This window comes from Oncorhynchus mykiss, chromosome 11, assembly GCF_013265735.2.
Source record: "Oncorhynchus mykiss isolate Arlee chromosome 11, USDA_OmykA_1.1, whole genome shotgun sequence".
Classification (NCBI taxonomy): domain Eukaryota; kingdom Metazoa; phylum Chordata; class Actinopteri; order Salmoniformes; family Salmonidae; genus Oncorhynchus; species Oncorhynchus mykiss.
This window is the reverse complement of record NC_048575.1, coordinates 34,738,727-34,761,807: the sequence shown is the minus strand read 5'-3', so window position 1 is coordinate 34,761,807 and position 23,081 is coordinate 34,738,727. Positions and strand designations below refer to the sequence as shown.

The 23,081-nt window shown below is 39.2% G+C and overlaps 13 non-coding genes across 13 annotated transcripts; all 13 read right to left on the bottom strand.

Moving 5' to 3' along the window:
- Nucleotides 1-1,213: 1,213 nt before the first annotated feature.
- Nucleotides 1,214-1,286, bottom strand: trnar-ccg. Its single transcript has one exon. It is a non-coding gene; the product is annotated as a tRNA-Arg (tRNA).
- Nucleotides 1,287-2,698: 1,412 nt separating this feature from the next.
- Nucleotides 2,699-2,771, bottom strand: trnar-ccg. The gene has a single exon. It is a non-coding gene; the product is annotated as a tRNA-Arg (tRNA).
- Nucleotides 2,772-4,164: 1,393 nt separating this feature from the next.
- On the bottom strand, nucleotides 4,165-4,237 carry trnar-ccg. The gene has a single exon. It is a non-coding gene; the product is annotated as a tRNA-Arg (tRNA).
- A 2,854-nt stretch (nucleotides 4,238-7,091) lies between these two features.
- Nucleotides 7,092-7,164, bottom strand: trnar-ccg. Its single transcript has one exon. It is a non-coding gene; the product is annotated as a tRNA-Arg (tRNA).
- A 1,404-nt stretch (nucleotides 7,165-8,568) lies between these two features.
- trnar-ccg lies at nucleotides 8,569-8,641 on the bottom strand. Its single transcript has one exon. It is a non-coding gene; the product is annotated as a tRNA-Arg (tRNA).
- A 1,357-nt stretch (nucleotides 8,642-9,998) lies between these two features.
- Nucleotides 9,999-10,071, bottom strand: trnar-ccg. Its single transcript has one exon. It is a non-coding gene; the product is annotated as a tRNA-Arg (tRNA).
- Nucleotides 10,072-11,476: 1,405 nt separating this feature from the next.
- trnar-ccg lies at nucleotides 11,477-11,549 on the bottom strand. Its single transcript has one exon. It is a non-coding gene; the product is annotated as a tRNA-Arg (tRNA).
- A 2,889-nt stretch (nucleotides 11,550-14,438) lies between these two features.
- Nucleotides 14,439-14,512, bottom strand: trnaw-cca. Its single transcript has one exon. It is a non-coding gene; the product is annotated as a tRNA-Trp (tRNA).
- Nucleotides 14,513-15,921: 1,409 nt separating this feature from the next.
- trnar-ccg lies at nucleotides 15,922-15,994 on the bottom strand. The gene has a single exon. It is a non-coding gene; the product is annotated as a tRNA-Arg (tRNA).
- A 1,401-nt stretch (nucleotides 15,995-17,395) lies between these two features.
- Nucleotides 17,396-17,468, bottom strand: trnar-ccg. Its single transcript has one exon. It is a non-coding gene; the product is annotated as a tRNA-Arg (tRNA).
- A 1,405-nt stretch (nucleotides 17,469-18,873) lies between these two features.
- trnar-ccg lies at nucleotides 18,874-18,946 on the bottom strand. The gene has a single exon. It is a non-coding gene; the product is annotated as a tRNA-Arg (tRNA).
- Nucleotides 18,947-20,351: 1,405 nt separating this feature from the next.
- On the bottom strand, nucleotides 20,352-20,424 carry trnar-ccg. The gene has a single exon. It is a non-coding gene; the product is annotated as a tRNA-Arg (tRNA).
- Nucleotides 20,425-21,836: 1,412 nt separating this feature from the next.
- trnar-ccg lies at nucleotides 21,837-21,909 on the bottom strand. The gene has a single exon. It is a non-coding gene; the product is annotated as a tRNA-Arg (tRNA).
- Between the last annotated feature and the right edge of the window lie 1,172 nt (nucleotides 21,910-23,081).

Sequence of the window (23,081 nt, the reverse complement as noted above, 5' to 3'; positions counted from 1 at the left end):
CCAAAACATCCTTACCACTGCTACACCTGGCTATCAGCGGAGCCTTGTCTGTCAACGAAACAGTTCATTCAGCCTCGTTTACTGCCTTTTTAAAAAAACATACTGTAGCTGATATGGCTGACTTGCTTAAACAAATGTGGTTCCTACTGACAATTGAGATGTACAATCTATGCTGGGGACAATAAAAGGCCACTTTAAAATGTGCAGTTTTTTCACAAAACACAAAGCCACAGATGTCTCAAGTTTTGAAATGAAAAACGAGTTGAAAATACATTATATACAGTATAAAGCAGGGGTGCAACTTTAGTTTTCGAAATGGGGGGGACATAACTATTATTATTTTTTATTTTTTCACCAGTTGGATAAACACTCCAAACAGCCTATCCGACTGCTTGGAGGTGTCCGCATGGTCCTAAAGCATACCGTAGCCTCGTTTTGTATCACATTCCAATGATAAAACTAGGGGGGACAAAAATGTAATTTCAGAATGAGGGGGTTGGGGACAGGAAATGTACTCCCCTGATTTAAAGAATCAGTGTATTTTTGGGGGTTTTACATTTTATTATATTTTATATACAAGTCTACATCTTATTCATTTGTTTTTCCAGACAGAGTGGACCTATTTCAACGTCTTCCTTCCCAAAGAGGGCAAAGACTCCAGCCTGCCCATGTTCTTCTGTTCCAAGTGGAGTGTGGAAAAAGTAGTGGACTACGCTGCCTCTCTGGCCAGCCTCAAGAACAACAACAATATACTAACAGCTAATCTAAAAGAAAACAGCCACTAGCAGCAGGCTCCAAGTAGACAAACCTATTCTACTGTTATCATCATACAAATATGAATCAACATTCAAATCAACATTTATTATAACGTTTAGTTTCACAATCATGTTTGTCACAATACATTTCACAAAAAAAAATCCTGACTCACTAGATCTATTGGAGTCATTTGAATACTATGAAGATGTTTTTATTTATGATTAATAAAGCTTTAGATTGTTTGGTGAAGTCATGACCTGGAAGAGGGGTTCCAATTGTCACTTTTCTAGCACTCCTACTGTTGAGTAACGCTTCACTTATTTGGAATTCACTATTTGAATCAGGGAATTGGGAATTTAGTACAGATATTGATTAAAGCCAAACATTCCATGCAAGTGGATCTTAGCAAGAACCAAGTCTTGGCTGGCCATTTATTTAATGCACAGCTGCTCTCAACAGACCCAGGTGGGACTTGAACCCACAATCCCCAGCTCCGGAGGCTGATGCCTTATCCATTAGGCCACTAGATCTCTTATTCCCAACAGAAAATTACATCTCGGTGGGGCAAACATACTGGAAAAGTTTTGACGCATGCCAGCAAAGCCATTACACAAGACAATACAACATTAAATAATACGTCCATTGCACTATAACGGTGACAAACGGTACCCACAAACAGTTAGGCCCTATATAAAGCTTTCCCAACAGCAGAGCTTTCTTTTCAGCACCAAAACATCCTTACCACTGCTACACCTGGCTATCAGCGGAGCCTTGTCTGTCAACGAAACAGTTCATTCAGCCTCGTTTACTGCCTTTTTAAAAAAACATACTGTAGCTGATATGGCTGACTTGCTTAAACAAATGTGGTTCCTACTGACAATTGAGATGTACAATCTATGCTGGGGACAATAAAAGGCCACTTTAAAATGTGCAGTTTTTTCACAAAACACAAAGCCACAGATGTCTCAAGTTTTGAAATGAAAAACGAGTTGAAAATACATTATATACAGTATAAAGCAGGGGTGCAACTTTAGTTTTCGAAATGGGGGGGACATAACTATTATTATTTTTTATTTTTTCACCAGTTGGATAAACACTCCAAACAGCCTATCCGACTGCTTGGAGGTGTCCGCATGGTCCTAAAGCATACCGTAGCATCGTTTTGTATCACATTCCAATGATAAAACTATGGGGGACAAAAATGTAATTTCAGAATGAGGGGGTTGGGGACAGGACATGTACTCCCCTGATTTAAAGAATCAGTGTCTTTTTGGGGGTTTTGCATTTTATTATATTTTATATACAAGTCTACATCATATTCCTTTGGTTTTCCAGACAGAGTGGACCTATTTCAACGTCTTCCTTCCCAAAGAGGGCAAAGACTCCAGCCTGCCCATGTTCTTCTGTTCCAAGTGGAGTGTGGAAAAAGTAGTGGACTACGCTGCCTCTCTGGCCAGCCTCAAGAACAACAACAATATACTAACAGCTAATCTAAAAGAAAACAGCCACTAGCAGCAGGCTCCACGTAGACAAACCTATTCTACTGTCATCATCATACAAATATGAATCAACATTCAAATCAACATTTATTATAACGTTTAGTTTCACAATCATGTTTGTCACAATACATTTCACAAAAAAACAAATCCTGACTCACTAGATCTATTGGAGTCATTTGAATACTATGAAGATGTTTTTATTTATGATTAATAAAGCTGTAGATTGTTTGGTGAAGTCATGACCTGGAAGAGGGGTTCCAATTGTCACTTTTCTAGCACTCCTACTGATGAGTAACGCTTCACTTATTTGGAATTCACTATTTGAATCAGGGAATTGGGAATTTAGTACAGATATTGATTAAAGCTAAACATTCCATGCAAGTGGATCTTAGCAAGAACCAAGTCTTTGCTGGCCATTTATTTAATGCACAGCTGCTCTCAACAGACCCAGGTGGGACTTGAACCCACAATCCCCAGCTCCGGAGGCTGATGCCTTATCCATTAGGCCACTGGATCTCTTATTCCCAATAGAAAATTACATCTCGGTGGGGCAAACATACTGGAAAAGTTTTGACGCATGCCAGCAAAGCCATTACACAAGACAATACAACATTAAAGAATACGTTCATTGCACTATAACGGTGACAAACGGTACCCACAAACAGTTAGGCCCTATATAAAGCTTTCCCAACAGCAGAGCTTTCTTTTCAGCACCAAAACATCCTTACCACTGCTACACCTGGCTATCAGCGGAGCCTTGTCTGGCAACGAAACAGTTCATTCAGCCTCGTTTACTGCCTTTAAAAAAAAACATACTGTAGCTGATATGGCTGACTTGCTTAAACAAATGTGGTTCCTACTGACAATTGAGATTTACAATCTATGCTCGGGACAATAAAAGGCCACTTTAAAATGTGCAGTTTTTTCACAAAACGCAAAGCCACAGATGTCTCAAGTTTTGAAATGAAAAATTAGTTGAAAATACATTATATACAGTACAAAGCAGGGGTGCAACTTTGGTTTTCGAAATGGGGGGGACATAACTATTATTATTTTTTCACCAGGTGGATAAACACTCCAAACAGACTATCCGACTGCTTGGAGGTGTCTGCATGGTCCTAAAGCATACCGTAGCCTCGTTTTGTATCACATTCCAATGATAAAACTAGGGGGGACAAAAATGTAATTTCAGAATGAGGGGGTTGGGGATAGGACATGTACTCCCCTGATTTAAAGAATCAGTGTCTTTTTGGGGGTTTTACATTTTATTATATTTTATATGCAAGTCTACATCTTATTCATTTGTTTTTCCAGACAGAGTGGACCTATTTCAACGTCTTCCTTCCCAAAGAGGGCAAAGACTCCAGCCTGCCCATGTTCTTCTGTTCCAAGTGGAGTGTGGAAAAAGTAGTGGACTACGTTGCCTCTCTGGCCAGCCTCAAGAACAACAACAATATACTAACAGCTAATCTAAAAGAAAACAGCCACTAGCAGCAGGCTCCAAGTAGACAAACCTATTCTACTGTCGTCATCATACAAATATGAATCAACATTCAAATCAACATTTATTATAACGTTTAGTTTCACAATCATGTTTGTCACAATACATTTCACAAAAAAACAAATCCTGACTCACTAGATCTATTGGAGTCATTTGAATACTATGAAGATGTTTTTATTTATGATTAATAAAGCTGTAGATTGTTTGGTGAAGTCATGACCTGGAAGGGGGGTTCCAATTGTCACTTTTCTAGCACTCCTACTGTTGAGTAACGCTTCACTTATTTGGAATTCACTATTTGAATCAGGGAATTGGGAATTTAGTACATTTATTGATTAAAGCTAAACATGATCTTAGCAAGAACCAAGTCTTGGCTGGCCACTTATTTAATGCACAGCTGCTCTCAACAGACCCAGGTGGGACTTGAACCCACAAGCCCCAGCTCCGGAGGCTGATGCCTTATCCATTAGGCCACTGGATCTCTTATTCCCAACAGAAAATTACATCTTGGTGGGGCAAACATACTGGAAAAGTTTTGACGCATGCCAGCAAAGCCATTACACAAGACAATACAACATTAAAGAATACGTTCATTGCACTATAACGGTGACAAACGGTACCCACAAACAGTTAGGCCCTATATAAAGCTTTCCCAACAGCAGAGCTTTCTTTTCAGCACCAAAACATCCTTACCACTGCTACACCTGGCTATCAGCGGAGCCTTGTCTGGCAACGAAACAGTTCATTCAGCCTCGTTTACTGCCTTTAAAAAAAAACATACTGTAGCTGATATGGCTGACTTGCTTAAACAAATGTGGTTCCTACTGACAATTGAGATTTACAATCTATGCTCGGGACAATAAAAGGCCACTTTAAAATGTGCAGTTTTTTCACAAAACACAAAGCCACAGATGTCTCAAGTTTTGAAATGAAAAATGAGTTGAAAATACATTATATACAGTACAAAGCAGGGGTGCAACTTTGGTTTTCGAAATGGGGGGGACATAACTATTATTATTTTTTCACCAGTTGGATAAACACTCCAAACAGCCTATCCGACTGCTTGGAGGTGTCTGCATGGTCCTAAAGCATACCGTAGCCTCGTTTTGTATCACATTCCAATGATAAAACTAGGGGGGACAAAAATGTAATTTCAGAATGAGGGGGTTGGGGATAGGACATGTACTCCCCTGATTTAAAGAATCAGTGTATTTTTGGGGGTTTTACATTTTATTATATTTTATATACAAGTCTACATCTTATTCATTTGTTTTTCCAGACAGAGTGGACCTATTTCAACGTCTTCCTTCCCAAAGAGGGCAAAGACTCCAGCCTGCCCATGTTCTTCTGTTCCAAGTGGAGTGTGGAAAAAGTAGTGGACTACGTTGCCTCTCTGGCCAGCCTCAAGAACAACAACAATATACTAACAGCTAATCTAAAAGAAAACAGCCACTAGCAGCAGGCTCCAAGTAGACAAACCTATTCTACTGTCGTCATCATACAAATATGAATCAACATTCAAATCAACATTTATTATAACGTTTAGTTTCACAATCATGTTTGTCACAATACATTTCACAAAAAAACAAATCCTGACTCACTAGATCTATTGGAGTCATTTGAATACTATGAAGATGTTTTTATTTATGATTAATAAAGCTGTAGATTGTTTGGTGAAGTCATGACCTGGAAGGGGGGTTCCAATTGTCACTTTTCTAGCACTCCTACTGTTGAGTAACGCTTCACTTATTTGGAATTCACTATTTGAATCAGGGAATTGGGAATTTAGTACAGATATTGATTAAAGCTAAACATGATCTTAGCAAGAACCAAGTCTTGGCTGGCCACTTATTTAATGCACAGCTGCTCTCAACAGACCCACAAGCCCCAGCTCCGGAGGCTGATGCCTTATCCATTAGGCCACTGGATCTCTTATTCCCAACAGAAAATTACATCTTGGTGGGGCAAACATACTGGAAAAGTTTTGACGCATGCCAGCAAAGCCATTACACAAGACAATACAACATTAAAGAATACGTTCATTGCACTATAACGGTGACAAACGGTACCCACAAACAGTTAGGCCCTATATAAAGCTTTCCCAACAGCAGAGCTTTCTTTTCAGCACCAAAACATCCTTACCACTGCTACACCTGGCTATCAGCGGAGCCTTGTCTGGCAACGAAACAGTTCATTCAGCCTCGTTTACTGCCTTTAAAAAAAAACATACTGTAGCTGATATGGCTGACTTGCTTAAACAAATGTGGTTCCTACTGACAATTGAGATTTACAATCTATGCTCGGGACAATAAAAGGCCACTTTAAAATGTGCAGTTTTTTCACAAAACACAAAGCCACAGATGTCTCAAGTTTTGAAATGAAAAATGAGTTGAAAATACATTATATACAGTACAAAGCAGGGGTGCAACTTTGGTTTTCGAAATGGGGGGGACATAACTATTATTATTTTTTCACCAGTTGGATAAACACTCCAAACAGCCTATCCGACTGCTTGGAGGTGTCTGCATGGTCCTAAAGCATACCGTAGCCTCGTTTTGTATCACATTCCAATGATAAAACTAGGGGGGACAAAAATGTAATTTCAGAATGAGGGGGTTGGGGATAGGACATGTACTCCCCTGATTTAAAGAATCAGTGTATTTTTGGGGGTTTTACATTTTATTATATTTTATATACAAGTCTACATCTTATTCATTTGTTTTTCCAGACAGAGTGGACCTATTTCAACGTCTTCCTTCCCAAAGAGGGCAAAGACTCCAGCCTGCCCATGTTCTTCTGTTCCAAGTGGAGTGTGGAAAAAGTAGTGGACTACGCTGCCTCTCTGGCCAGCCTCAAGAACAACAACAATATACTAACAGCTAATCTAAAAGAAAACAGCCACTAGCAGCAGGCTCCAAGTAGACAAACCTATTCTACTGTCATCATCATACAAATATGAATCAACATTCAAATCAACATTTATTATAACGTTTAGTTTCACAATCATGTTTGTCACAATACATTTCACAAAAAAACAAATCCTGACTCACTAGATCTATTGGAGTCATTTGAATACTATGAAGATGTTTTTATTTATGATTAATAAAGCTGTAGATTGTTTGGTGAAGTCATGACCTGGAAGAGAGGTTCCAATTGTCACTTTTCTAGCACTCCTACAGTTGAGTAACGCTTCACTTATTTCGAATTCACTATTTGAATCAGGGAATTGGGAATTTAGTACAGATATTGATTAAAGCTAAACATTCCATGCAAGTGGATCTTAGCAAGAACCAAGTCTTGGCTGGCCATTTATTTAATGCACAGCTGCTCTCAACAGACCCAGGTGGGACTTGAACCCACAATCCCCAGCTCCGGAGGCTGATGCCTTATCCATTAGGCCACTGGATCTCTTATTCCCAACAGAAAATTACATCTCGGTGGGGCAAACATACTGGAAAAGTTTTGACGCATGCCAGCAAAGCCATTACACAAGACAATACAACATTAAAGAATACGTTCATTGCACTATAACGGTGACAAACGGTACCCACAAACAGTTAGGCCCTATATAAAGCTTTCCCAACAGCAGAGCTTTCTTTTCAGCACCAAAACATCCATACCACTGCTACACCTGGCTATCAGTGGAGCCTTGTCTGGCAACGAAACAGTTCATTCAGCCTCGTTTACTGCCTTTAAAAAAAAACATACTGTAGCTGATATGGCTGACTTGCTTAAACAAATGTGGTTCCTACTGACAATTGAGATTTACAATCTATGCTCGGGACAATAAAGGCCACTTTAAAATGTGCAGTTTTTTCACAAAACACAAAGCCACAGATGTCTCAAGTTTTGAAATGAAAAATGAGTTGAAAATACATTATATACAGTACAAAGCAGGGGTGCAACTTTGGTTTTCGAAATGGGGGGGACATAACTATTATTATTTTTTCACCAGTTGGATAAACACTCCAAACAGCCTATCCGACTGCTTGGAGGTGTCTGCATGGTCCTAAAGCATACCGTAGCCTCGTTTTGTATCACATTCCAATGATAAAACTAGGGGGGACAAAAATGTAATTTCAGAATGAGGGGGTTGGGGATAGGACATGTACTCCCCTGATTTAAAGAATCAGTGTCTTTTTGGGGGTTTTACATTTTATTATATTTTATATACAAGTCTACATCTTATTCATTTGTTTTTCCAGACAGAGTGGACCTATTTCAACGTCTTCCTTCCCAAAGAGGGCAAAGACTCCAGCCTGCCCATGTTCTTCTGTTCCAAGTGGAGTGTGGAAAAAGTAGTGGACTACGCTGCCTCACTGGCCAGCCTCAAGAACAACAACAATATACTAACAGCTAATCTAAAAGAAAACAGCCATTAGCAGCAGGCTCCAAGTAGACAAACCTATTCTACTGTTATCATCATACAAATACGAATCAACATTCAAATCAACATTTATTATAACGTTTAGTTTCACAATCATGTTTGTCACAATACATTTCACAAAAAAACAAATCCTGACTCACTAGATATATTGGAGTCATTTGAATACTATGAAGATGTTTTTATTTATGATTAATAAAGCTGTAGATTGTTTGGTGAAGTCATGACCTGGAAGAGGGGTTCCAATTGTCACTTTTCTAGCACTCCTACTGTTGAGTAACGCTTCACTTATTTGGAATTCACTATTTGAATCAGGGAATTGGGAATTTAGTACAGATATTGATTAAAGCTAAACATTCCATGCAAGTGGATCTTAGCAAGAACCAAGTCTTTGCTGGCTATTTATTTAATGCACAGCTGCTCTCAACAGACCCAGGTGGGACTTGAACCCACAATCCCCAGCTCCGGAGGCAGATGCCTTATCCATTAGGCCACTGGATCAAACATACTGGAAAAGTTTTGACGCATGCCAGCAAAGCCATTACACAAGACAATACAACATTAAAGAATACGTTCATTGCACTATAACGGTGACAAACGGTACCCACAAACAGTTAGGCCCTATATAAAGCTTTCCCAACAGCAGAGCTTTCTTTTCAGCACCAAAACATCCTTACCACTGCTACACCTGGCTATCAGCAGAGCCTTGTCTGGCAACGAAACAGTTCATTCAGCCTCGTTTACTGCCTTAAAAAAAAAACATACTGTAGCTGATATGGCTGACTTGCTTAAACAAATGTGGTTCCTACTGACAATTGAGATTTACAATCTATGCTCGGGACAATAAAAGGCCACTTTAAAATGTGCAGTTTTTTCACAAAACGCAAAGCCACAGATGTCTCAAGTTTTGAAATGAAAAATTAGTTGAAAATACATTATATACAGTACAAAGCAGGGGTGCAACTTTGGTTTTCGAAATGGGGGGGACATAACTATTATTATTTTTTCACCAGGTGGATAAACACTCCAAACAGACTATCCGACTGCTTGGAGGTGTCTGCATGGTCCTAAAGCATACCGTAGCCTCGTTGTGTATCACATTCCAATGATAAAACTAGGGGGGACAAAAATGTAATTTCAGAATGAGGGGGTTGGGGATAGGACATGTACTCCCCTGATTTAAAGAATCAGTGTCTTTTTGGGGGTTTTACATTTTATTATATTTTATATGCAAGTCTACATCTTATTCATTTGTTTTTCCAGACAGAGTGGACCTATTTCAACGTCTTCCTTCCCAAAGAGGGCAAAGACTCCAGCCTGCCCATGTTCTTCTGTTCCAAGTGGAGTGTGGAAAAAGTAGTGGACTACGTTGCCTCTCTGGCCAGCCTCAAGAACAACAACAATATACTAACAGCTAATCTAAAAGAAAACAGCCACTAGCAGCAGGCTCCAAGTAGACAAACCTATTCTACTGTCGTCATCATACAAATATGAATCAACATTCAAATCAACATTTATTATAACGTTTAGTTTCACAATCATGTTTGTCACAATACATTTCACAAAAAAACAAATCCTGACTCACTAGATCTATTGGAGTCATTTGAATACTATGAAGATGTTTTTATTTATGATTAATAAAGCTGTAGATTGTTTGGTGAAGTCATGACCTGGAAGGGGGGTTCCAATTGTCACTTTTCTAGCACTCCTACTGTTGAGTAACGCTTCACTTATTTGGAATTCACTATTTGAATCAGGGAATTGGGAATTTAGTACAGATATTGATTAAAGCTAAACATGATCTTAGCAAGAACCAAGTCTTGGCTGGCCACTTATTTAATGCACAGCTGCTCTCAACAGACCCAGGTGGGACTTGAACCCACAAGCCCCAGCTCCGGAGGCTGATGCCTTATCCATTAGGCCACTGGATCTCTTATTCCCAACAGAAAATTACATCTTGGTGGGGCAAACATACTGGAAAAGTTTTGACGCATGCCAGCAAAGCCATTACACAAGACAATACAACATTAAAGAATACGTTCATTGCACTATAACGGTGACAAACGGTACCCACAAACAGTTAGGCCCTATATAAAGCTTTCCCAACAGCAGAGCTTTCTTTTCAGCACCAAAACATCCTTACCACTGCTACACCTGGCTATCAGCGGAGCCTTGTCTGGCAACGAAACAGTTCATTCAGCCTCGTTTACTGCCTTTAAAAAAAAACATACTGTAGCTGATATGGCTGACTTGCTTAAACAAATGTGGTTCCTACTGACAATTGAGATTTACAATCTATGCTCGGGACAATAAAAGGCCACTTTAAAATGTGCAGTTTTTTCACAAAACACAAAGCCACAGATGTCTCAAGTTTTGAAATGAAAAATGAGTTGAAAATACATTATATACAGTACAAAGCAGGGGTGCAACTTTGGTTTTCGAAATGGGGGGGACATAACTATTATTATTTTTTCACCAGTTGGATAAACACTCCAAACAGCCTATCCGACTGCTTGGAGGTGTCTGCATGGTCCTAAAGCATACCGTAGCCTCGTTTTGTATCACATTCCAATGATAAAACTAGGGGGGACAAAAATGTAATTTCAGAATGAGGGGGTTGGGGATAGGACATGTACTCCCCTGATTTAAAGAATCAGTGTATTTTTTGGGGTTTTACATTTTATTATATTTTATATACAAGTCTACATCTTATTCATTTGTTTTTCCAGACAGAGTGGACCTATTTCAACGTCTTCCTTCCCAAAGAGGGCAAAGACTCCAGCCTGCCCATGTTCTTCTGTTCCAAGTGGAGTGTGGAAAAAGTAGTGGACTACGCTGCCTCTCTGGCCAGCCTCAAGAACAACAACAATATACTAACAGCTAATCTAAAAGAAAACAGCCACTAGCAGCAGGCTCCAAGTAGACAAACCTATTCTACTGTCATCATCATACAAATATGAATCAACATTCAAATCAACATTTATTATAACGTTTAGTTTCACAATCATGTTTGTCACAATACATTTCACAAAAAAACAAATCCTGACTCACTAGATCTATTGGAGTCATTTGAATACTATGAAGATGTTTTTATTTATGATTAATAAAGCTGTAGATTGTTTGGTGAAGTCATGACCTGGAAGAGGGGTTCCAATTGTCACTTTTCTAGCACTCCTACAGTTGAGTAACGCTTCACTTATTTGGAATTCACTATTTGAATCAGGGAATTGGGAATTTAGTACAGATATTGATTAAAGCTAAACATTCCATGCAAGTGGATCTTAGCAAGAACCAAGTCTTGGCTGGCCATTTATTTAATGCACAGCTGCTCTCAACAGACCCAGGTGGGACTTGAACCCACAATCCCCAGCTCCGGAGGCTGATGCCTTATCCATTAGGCCACTGGATCTCTTATTCCCAACAGAAAATTACATCTTGGTGGGGCAAACATACTGGAAAAGTTTTGACGCATGCCAGCAAAGCCATTACACAAGACAATACAACATTAAAGAATACGTTCATTGCACTATAACGGTGACAAACGGTACCCACAAACAGTTAGGCCCTATATAAAGCTTTCCCAACAGCAGAGCTTTCTTTTCAGCACCAAAACATCCATACCACTGCTACACCTGGCTATCAGCGGAGCCTTGTCTGGCAACGAAACAGTTCATTCAGCCTCGTTTACTGCCTTTAAAAAAAAACATACTGTAGCTGATATGGCTGACTTGCTTAAACAAATGTGGTTCCTACTGACAATTGAGATTTACAATCTATGCTCGGGACAATAAAAGGCCACTTTAAAATGTGCAGTTTTTTCACAAAACACAAAGCCACAGATGTCTCAAGTTTTGAAATGAAAAATGAGTTGAAAATACATTATATACAGTACAAAGCAGGGGTGCAACTTTGGTTTTCGAAATGGGGGGGACATAACTATTATTATTTTTTCACCAGTTGGATAAACACTCCAAACAGCCTATCCGACTGCTTGGAGGTGTCTGCATGGTCCTAAAGCATACCGTAGCCTCGTTTTGTATCACATTCCAATGATAAAACTAGGGGGGACAAAAATGTAATTTCAGAATGAGGGGGTTGGGGATAGGACATGTACTCCCCTGATTTAAAGAATCAGTGTATTTTTGGGGGTTTTACATTTTATTATATTTTATATACAAGTCTACATCTTATTCATTTGTTTTTCCAGACAGAGTGGACCTATTTCAACGTCTTCCTTCCCAAAGAGGGCAAAGACTCCAGCCTGCCCATGTTCTTCTGTTCCAAGTGGAGTGTGGAAAAAAGTAGTGGACTACGCTGCCTCTCTGGCCAGCCTCAAGAACAACAACAATATACTAACAGCTAATCTAAAAGAAAACAGCCACTAGCAGCAGGCTCCAAGTAGACAAACCTATTCTACTGTCATCATCATACAAATATGAATCAACATTCAAATCAACATTTATTATAACGGTTAGTTTCACAATCATGTTTGTCACAATACATTTCACAAAAAAACAAATCCTGACTCACTAGATCTATTGGAGTCATTTGAATACTATGAAGATGTTTTTATTTATGATTAATAAAGCTGTAGATTGTTTGGTGAAGTCATGACCTGGAAGAGGGGTTCCAATTGTCACTTTTCTAGCACTCCTACAGTTGAGTAACGCTTCACTTATTTGGAATTCACTATTTGAATCAGGGAATTGGGAATTTAGTACAGATATTGATTAAAGCTAAACATTCCATGCAAGTGGATCTTAGCAAGAACCAAGTCTTGGCTGGCCATTTATTTAATGCACAGCTGCTCTCAACAGACCCAGGTGGGACTTGAACCCACAATCCCCAGCTCGGAGGCTGATGCCTTATCCATTAGGCCACTGGATCTCTTATTCCCAACAGAAAATTACATCTCGGTGGGGCAAACATACTGGAAAAGTTTTGACGCATGCCAGCAAAGCCATTACACAAGACAATACAACATTAAAGAATACGTTCATTGCACTATAACGGTGACAAACGGTACCCACAAACAGTTAGGCCCTATATAAAGCTTTCCCAACAGCAGAGCTTTCTTTTCAGCACCAAAACATCCATACCACTGCTACACCTGGCTATCAGCAGAGCCTTGTCTGGCAACGAAACAGTTCATTCAGCCTCGTTTACTGCCTTTAAAAAAAACATACTGTAGCTGATATGGCTGACTTGCTTAAACAAATGTGGTTCCTACTGACAATTGAGATGTACAATCTATGCTCGGGGACAATAAAGGCCACTTTAAAATGTGCAGTTTTTTCACAAAACACAAAGCCACAGATGTCTCAAGTTTTGAAATGAAAAATGAGTTGAAAATACATTATATACAGTATAAAGCAGGGGTGCAACTTTAGGTTTTCGAAATGGGGGGGACATAACTATTATTATTTTATTTTTCACCAGTTGGATAAACACTCCAAACAGCCTATCCGACTGCTTGGAGGTGTCCTGCATGGTCCTAAAGCATACCGTAGCCCTCGTTTTGTATCACATTCCAATGATAAAACTATGGGGGACAAAAATGTAATTTCAGAATGAGGGGGTTGGGGATAGGACATGTACTCCCCTGATTTAAAGAATCAGTGTATTTTTGGGGGTTTTACATTTTATTATATTTTATATACAAGTCTACATCTTATTCATTTGTTTTTCCAGACAGAGTGGACCTATTTCAACGTCTTCCTTCCCAAAGAGGGCAAAGACTCCAGCCTGCCCATGTTCTTCTGTTCCAAGTGGAGTGTGAAAAAGTAGTGGACTACGCTGCCTCATCTGGCCAGCCTCAAGAACAACAACAATATACTAACAGCTAATCTAAAAGAAAACAGCCACTAGCAGCAGGCTCCAAGTAGACAAACCTATTCTACTGTCATCATCATACAAATATGAATCAACATTCAAATCAACATTTATTATAACGGGTAGTTTCACAATCATGTTTGTCACAATACATTTCACAAAAAAACAAATCCTGACTCACTAGATCTATTGGAGTCATTTGAATACTATGAATATGTTTTTATTTATGATTAATAAAGCTGTAGATTGTTTGGTGAAGTCATGACCTGGAAGAGGGGTTCCAATTGTCACTTTTCTAGCACTCCTACTGTTGAGTAACGCTTCACTTATTTGGAATTCACTATTTGAATCAGGGAATTGGGAATTTAGTACAGATATTGATTAAAGCCAAACATTCCATGCAAGTGGATCTTAGCAAGAACCAAGTCTTGGCTGGCCATTTATTTAATGCACAGCTGCTCTCAACAGACCCAGGTGGGACTTGAACCCACAATCCCCAGCTCCTGGAGGCTGATGCCTTATCCATTAGGCCACTGGATCTCTTATTCCCAAAAGAAAATTACATCTCGGTGGGGCAAACATACTGGAAAAGTTTTGACGCATGCCAGCAAAGCCATTACACAAGACAATACAACATTAAAGAATACGTTCATTGCACTATAACGGTGACAAACGGTACCCACAAACAGTTAGGCCCTATATAAAGCTTTCCCAACAGCAGAGCTTTCTTTTCAGCACCAAAACATCCTTACCACTGCTACACCTGGCTATCAGCAGGAGCCTTGTCTGTCAACGAAACAGTTCATTCAGCCTCGTTTACTGCCTTTAAAAAAAACATACTGTAGCTGATATGGCTGACTTGCTTAAACAAATGTGGTTCCTACTGACAATTGAGATTTACAATCTATGCTCGGGGACAATAAAAGGCCACTTTAAAATGTGCAGTTTTTTCACAAAACACAAAGCCACAGATGTCTCAAGTTTTGAAATGAAAAATGAGTTGAAAATACATTATATACAGTACTAAAGCAGGGGTGCAACTTTAGGTTTTCGAAATGGGGGGGACATAACTATTATTATTTTTTCACCAGTTGGATAAACACTCCAAACAGCCTATCCGACTGCTTGGAGGTGTCCTGCATGGTCCTAAAGCATACCGTAGCCTCGTTTTGTATCACATTCCAATGATAAAACTATGGGGGACAAAAATGTAATTTCAGAATGAGGGGGTTGGGGATAGGACATGTACTCCCCTGATTTAAAGAATCAGTGTATTTTTGGGGGTTTTACATTTTATTATATTTTATATACAAGTCTACATCTTATTCATTTGTTTTTCCAGACAGAGTGGACCTATTTCAACGTCTTCCTTCCCAAAGAGGGCAAAGACTCCAGCCTGCCCATGTTCTTCTGTTCCAAGTGGAGTGTGGAAAAAGTAGTGGACTACGCTGCCTCTACTGGCCAGCCTCAAGAACAACAACAATATACTAACAGCTAATCTAAAAGAAAACAGCCACTAGCAGCAGGCTCCAAGTAGACAAACCTATTCTACTGTCATCATCATACAAATATGAATCAACATTCAAATCAACATTTATTATAACGGGTAGTTTCACAATCATGTTTGTCACAATACATTTCACAAAAAAACAAATCCTGACTCACTAGATCTATAGGAGTCATTTGAATACTATGAATATGTTTTTATTTATGATTAATAAAGCTGTAGATTTTGGTGAAGTCATGACCTGGAAGAGGGGTTCCAATTGTCACTTTTCTAGCACTCCTACTGTTGAGTAACGGCTTCACTTATTTGGAATTCACTATTTGAATCAGGGAATTGGGAATTTAGTACAGATATTGATTAAAGCCAAACATTCCATGCAAGTGGATCTTAGCAAGAACCAAGTCTTGGATGGCCATTTATTTAATGCACAGCTGCTCTCAACAGACCCAGGTGGGACTTGAACCCACAATCCCCAGCTCCGGAGGCTGATGCCTTATCCATTAGGCCACTGGATCTCTTATTCCCAAAAGAAAATTACATCTCGGTGGGGCAAACATACTGGAAAAGTTTTGACGCATGCCAGCAAAGCCATTACACAAGACAATACAACATTAAAGAATACGTTCATTGCACTATAACGGTGACAAACGGTACCCACAAACAGTTAGGCCCTATATAAAGCTTTCCCAACAGCAGAGCTTTCTTTTCAGCACCAAAACATCCTTACCACTGCTACACCTGGCTATCAGCAGAGCCTTGTCTGTCAACGAAACAGTTCATTCAGCCTCGTTTACTGCCTTTTAAAAAAAAACATACTGTAGCTGATATGGCTGACTTGCTTAAACAAATGTGGTTCCTACTGACAATTGAGATGTACAATCTATGCTGGGGACAATAAAAGGCCACTTTAAAATGTGCAGTTTTTTCACAAAACACAAAGCCACAGATGTCTCAAGTTTTGAAATGAAAAACGAGTTGAAAATACATTATATACAGTATAAAGCAGGGGTGCAACTTTAGTTTTCGAAATGGGGGGGACATAACTATTATTATTTTTATTTTTTCACCAGTTGGATAAACACTCCAAACAGCCTATCCGACTGCTTGGAGGTGTCCGCATGGTCCTAAAGCATACCGTAGCCCTGTTTTGTATCACATTCCAATGATAAAACTATGGGGGACAAAAATGTAATTTCAGAATGAGGCGGTTGGGGACAGGACATGCACTCCCCTGATTTAAAGAATCAGTGTCTTTTTGGGGGTTTTGCATTTTATTATATTTTATATACAAGTCTACATCATATTCCTTTGGTTTTCCAGACAGAGTGGACCTATTTCAACGTCTTCCTTCCCAAAGAGGGCAAAGACTCCAGCCTGCCCATGTTCTTCTGTTCCAAGTGGAGTGTGGAAAAAGTAGTGGACTACGCTGCCTCACTGGCCAGCCTCAAGAACAACAACAATATACTAACAGCTAATCTAAAAGAAAACAGCCATTAGCAGCAGGCTCCAAGTAGACAAACCTATTCTACTGTTATCATCATACAAATACGAATCAACATTCAAATCAACATTTATTATAACGTGTAGTTTCACAATCATGTTTGTCACAATACATTTCACAAAAAAACAAATCCTGACTCACTAGATCTATAGGAGTCATTTGAATACTATGAATATGTTTTTATTTATGATTAATAAAGCTGTAGATTGTTTGACCTGGAAGAGGGGTTCCAATTGTCACTTTTCTAGCACTCCTACTGTTGAGTAACGGTTCACTTATTTGGAATTCACTATTTGAATCAGGGAATTGGGAATTTAGTACAGATATTGATTAAAGCCAAACATTCCATGCAAGTGGATCTTAGCAAGAACCAAGTCTTGGATGGCCATTTATTTAATGCACAGCTGCTCTCAACAGACCCAGGTGGGACTTGAACCCACAATCCCCAGCTCCGGAGGCTGATGCCTTATCCATTAGGCCACTGGATCTCTTATTCCCAAAAGAAAATTACATCTCGGTGGGGCAAACATACTGGAAAAGTTTTGACGCATGCCAGCAAAGCCATTACACAAGACAATACAACATTAAAGAATACGTTCATTGCACTATAACGGTGACAAACGGTACCCACAAACAGTTAGGCCCTATATAAAGCTTTCCCAACAGCAGAGCTTTCTTTTCAGCACCAAAACATCCTTACCACTGCTACACCTGGCTATCAGCAGAGCCTTGTCTGTCAACGAAACAGTTCATTCAGCCTCGTTTACTGCCTTTTAAAAAAAACATACTGTAGCTGATATGGCTGACTTGCTTAAACAAATGTGGTTCCTACTGACAATTGAGATGTACAATCTATGCTGGGGACAATAAAAGGCCACTTTAAAATGTGCAGTTTTTTCACAAAACACAAAGCCACAGATGTCTCAAGTTTTGAAATGAAAAACGAGTTGAAAATACATTATATACAGTATAAAGCAGGGGTGCAACTTTAGTTTTCGAAATGGGGGGGACATAACTATTATTATTTTTTATTTTTTCACCAGTTGGATAAACACTCCAAACAGCCTATCCGACTGCTTGGAGGTGTCCGCATGGTCCTAAAGCATACCGTAGCCCTGTTTTGTATCACATTCCAATGATAAAACTATGGGGGACAAAAATGTAATTTCAGAATGAGGCGGTTGGGGACAGGACATGCACTCCCCTGATTTAAAGAATCAGTGTCTTTTTGGGGGTTTTGCATTTTATTATATTTTATATACAAGTCTACATCATATTCCTTTGGTTTTCCAGACAGAGTGGACCTATTTCAACGTCTTCCTTCCCAAAGAGGGCAAAGACTCCAGCCTGCCCATGTTCTTCTGTTCCAAGTGGAGTGTGGAAAAAGTAGTGGACTACGCTGCCTCACTGGCCAGCCTCAAGAACAACAACAATATACTAACAGCTAATCTAAAAGAAAACAGCCATTAGCAGCAGGCTCCAAGTAGACAAACCTATTCTACTGTTATCATCATACAAATACGAATCAACATTCAAATCAACATTTATTATAACGTGTAGTTTCACAATCATGTTTGTCACAATACATTTCACAAAAAAACAAATCCTGACTCACTAGATCTATTGGAGTCATTTGAATACTATGAAGATGTTTTTATTTATAAAGCTGTAGATTGTTTGGTGAAGTCATGACCTGGAAGAGGGGTTCCAATTGTCACTTTTATAGCACTCCTACTGTTGAGTAACGCTTCACTTATTTGGAATTCACTATTTGAATCAGGGAATTGGGAATTTAGTACAGATATTGATTAAAGCTAAACATTCCATGCAAGTGGATCTTAACAAGAACCAAGTCTTGGCTGGCCACTTATTTAATGCACAGCTGCTCTCAACAGACCCAGGTGGGACTTGAACCCACAATCCCCAGCTCCGGAGGCTGATGCCTTATCCATTAGGCCACTGGATCTCTTATTCCCAACAGAAAATTACATCTCGGTGGGGCAAACATACTGGAAAAGTTTTGACGCATGCCAGCAAAGCCATTACACAAGACAATACAACATTAAAGAATACGTTCATTGCACTATAACGGTGACAAACGGTACCCACAAACAGTTAGGCCCTATATAAAGCTTTCCCAACAGCAGAGCTTTCTTTTCAGCACCAAAACATCCTTACCACTGCTATACCTGGCTATCAGCGGAGCCTTGTCTGGCAACGAAACAGTTCATTCAGCCTCGTTTACTGCCTTTTTAAAAAAACATACTGTAGCTGATATGGCTGACTTGCTTAAACAAATGTGGTTCCTACTGACAATTGAGATGTACAATCTATGCTGGGGACAATAAAAGGCCACTTTAAAATGTGCAGTTTTTTCACAAAACACAAAGCCACAGATGTCTCAAGTTTTGAAATGAAAAATGAGTTGAAAATACATTATATACAGTACAAAGCAGGGGTGCAACTTTGGTTTTCGAAATGGGGGGGACATAACTATTATTATTTTTTCACCAGTTGGATAAACACTCCAAACAGCCTATCCGACTGCTTGGAGGTGTCTGCATGGTCCTAAAGCATACCGTAGCCATGTTTTGTATCACATTCCAATGATAAAACTAGGGGGGACAAAAATGTAATTTCAGAATGAGGGGGTTGGGGATAGGACATGTACTCCCCTGATTTAAAGAATCAGTGTATTTTTGGGGGTTTTACATTTTATTATATTTTATATACAAGTCTACATCTTATTCATTTGTTTTTCCAGACAGAGTGGACCTATTTCAACGTCTTCCTTCCCAAAGAGGGCAAAGACTCCAGCCTGCCCATGTTCTTCTGTTCCAAGTGGAGTGTGGAAAAAGTAGTGGACTACGCTGCCTCTCTGGCCAGCCTCAAGAACAACAACAATATACTAACAGCTAATCTAAAAGAAAACAGCCACTAGCAGCAGGCTCCAAGTAGACAAACCTATTCTACTGTCATCATCATACAAATATGAATCAACATTCAAATCAACATTTATTATAACGGGTAGTTTCACAATCATGTTTGTCACAATACATTTCACAAAAAAACAAATCCTGACTCACTAGATCTATTGGAGTCATTTGAATACTATGAATATGTTTTTATTTATGATTAATAAAGCTGTAGATTGTTTGGTGAAGTCATGACCTGGAAGAGGGGTTCCAATTGTCACTTTTCTAGCACTCCTACTGTTGAGTAACGCTTCACTTATTTGGAATTCACTATTTGAATCAGGGAATTGGGAATTTAGTACAGATATTGATTAAAGCTAAACATTCCATGCAAGTGGATCTTAGCAAGAACCAAGTATTGGCTGGCCATTTACTTAATGCACAGCTGCTCTCAACAGACCCAGGTGGGACTTGAACCCACAATCCCCAGCTCCGGAGGCTGATGCCTTATCCATTAAGCCACTGGATCTCGTATTCCCAACAGAAAATTACATCTCGGTGGGGCAAACATACTGGAAAAGTTTTGACGCATGCCAGCAAAGCCATTACACAAGACAATACAACATTAAAGAATACGTTCATTGCACTATAACGGTGACAAACGGTACCCACAAACAGTTAGGCCCTATATAAAGCTTTCCCAACAGCAGAGCTTTCTTTTCAGCACCAAAACATCCTTACCACTGCTACACCTGGCTATCAGCAGAGCCTTGTCTGTCAACGAAACAGTTCATTCAGCCTCGTTTACTGTCTTTTAAAAAAAACATACTGTAGCTGATATGGCTGACTTGCTTAAACAAATGTGGTTCCTACTGACAATTGAGATGTACAATCTATGCTGGGGACAATAAAAGGCCACTTTAAAATGTGCAGTTTTTTCACAAAACACAAAGCCACAGATGTCTCAAGTTTTGAAATGAAAAACGAGTTGAAAATACATTATATACAGTATAAAGCAGGGTTGCAACTTTAGTTTTCGAAATGGGGGGGACATAACTATTATTATTTTTTATTTTTTCACCAGTTGGATAAACACTCCAAACAGCCTATCCGACTGCTTGGAGGTGTCTGCATGGTCCTAAAGCATACCGTAGCCTCGTTTTGTATCACATTCCAATGATAAAACTAGGGGGGACAAAAATGTAATTTCAGAATGAGGGGGTTGGGGATAGGACATGTACTCCCCTGATTTAAAGAATCAGTGTATTTTTGGGGGTTTTACATTTTATTATATTTTATATACAAGTCTACATCTTATTCATTTGTTTTTCCAGACAGAGTGGACCTATTTCAACGTCTTCCTTCCCAAAGAGGGCAAAGACTCCAGCCTGCCCATGTTCTTCTGTTCCAAGTGGAGTGTGGAAAAAGTAGTGGACTACGCTGCCTCTCTGGCCAGCCTCAAGAACAACAACAATATACTAACAGCTAATCTAAAAGAAAACAGCCACTAGCAGCAGGCTCCAAGTAGACAAACCTATTCTACTGTCATCATCATACAAATATGAATCAACATTCAAATCAACATTTATTATAACGGGTAGTTTCACAATCATGTTTGTCACAATACATTTCACAAAAAAACAAATCCTGACTCACTAGATCTATTGGAGTCATTTGAATACTATGAATATGTTTTTATTTATGATTAATAAAGCTGTAGATTGTTTGGTGAAGTCATGACCTGGAAGAGGGGTTCCAATTGTCACTTTTCTAGCACTCCTACTGTTGAGTAACGCTTCACTTATTTGGAATTCACTATTTGAATCAGGGAATTGGGAATTTAGTACAGATATTGATTAAAGCCAAACATTCCATGCAAGTGGATCTTAGCAAGAACCAAGTCTTGGCTGGCCATTTATTTAATGCACAGCTGCTCTCAACAGACCCAGGTGGGACTTGAACCCACAATCCCCAGCTCCGGAGGCTGATGCCTTATCCATTAGGCCACTGGATCTCTTATTCCCAAAAGAAAATTACATCTCGGTGGGGCAAACATACTGGAAAAGTTTTGACGCATGCCAGCAAAGCCATTACACAAGACAATACAACATTAAAGAATACGTTCATTGCACTATAACGGTGACAAACGGTACCCACAAACAGTTAGGCCCTATATAAAGCTTTCCCAACAGCAGAGCTTTCTTTTCAGCACCAAAACATCCTTACCACTGCTACACCTGGCTATCAGCGGAGCCTTGTCTGGCAACGAAACAGTTCATTCAGCCTCGTTTACTGCCTTTAAAAAAAAACATACTGTAGCTGATATGGCTGACTTGCTTAAACAAATGTGGTTCCTACTGACAATTGAGATTTACAATCTATGCTCGGGACAATAAAAGGCCACTTTAAAATGTGCAGTTTTTTCACAAAACACAAAGCCACAGATGTCTCAAGTTTTGAAATGAAAAATGAGTTGAAAATACATTATATACAGTACAAAGCAGGGGTGCAACTTTGGTTTTCGAAATGGGGGGGACATAACTATTATTATTTTTTCACCAGTTGGATAAACACTCCAAACAGCCTATCCGACTGCTTGGAGGTGTCTGCATGGTCCTAAAGCATACCGTAGCCTCGTTTTGTATCACATTCCAATGATAAAACTAGGGGGGACAAAAATGTAATTTCAGAATGAGGGGGTTGGGGATAGGACATGTACTCCCCTGATTTAAAGAATCAGTGTATTTTTGGGGGTTTTACATTTTATTATATTTTATATACAAGTCTACATCTTATTCATTTGTTTTTCCAGACAGAGTGGACCTATTTCAACGTCTTCCTTCCCAAAGAGGGCAAAGACTCCAGCCTGCCCATGTTCTTCTGTTCCAAGTGGAGTGTGGAAAAAGTAGTGGACTACGCTGCCTCTCTGGCCAGCCTCAAGAACAACAACAATATACTAACAGCTAATCTAAAAGAAAACAGCCACTAGCAGCAGGCTCCAAGTAGACAAACCTATTCTACTGTCATCATCATACAAATATGAATCAACATTCAAATCAACATTTATTATAACGTGTAGTTTCACAATCATGTTTGTCACAATACATTTCACAAAAAAACAAATCCTGACTCACTAGATCTATAGGAGTCATTTGAATACTATGAATATGTTTTTATTTATGATTA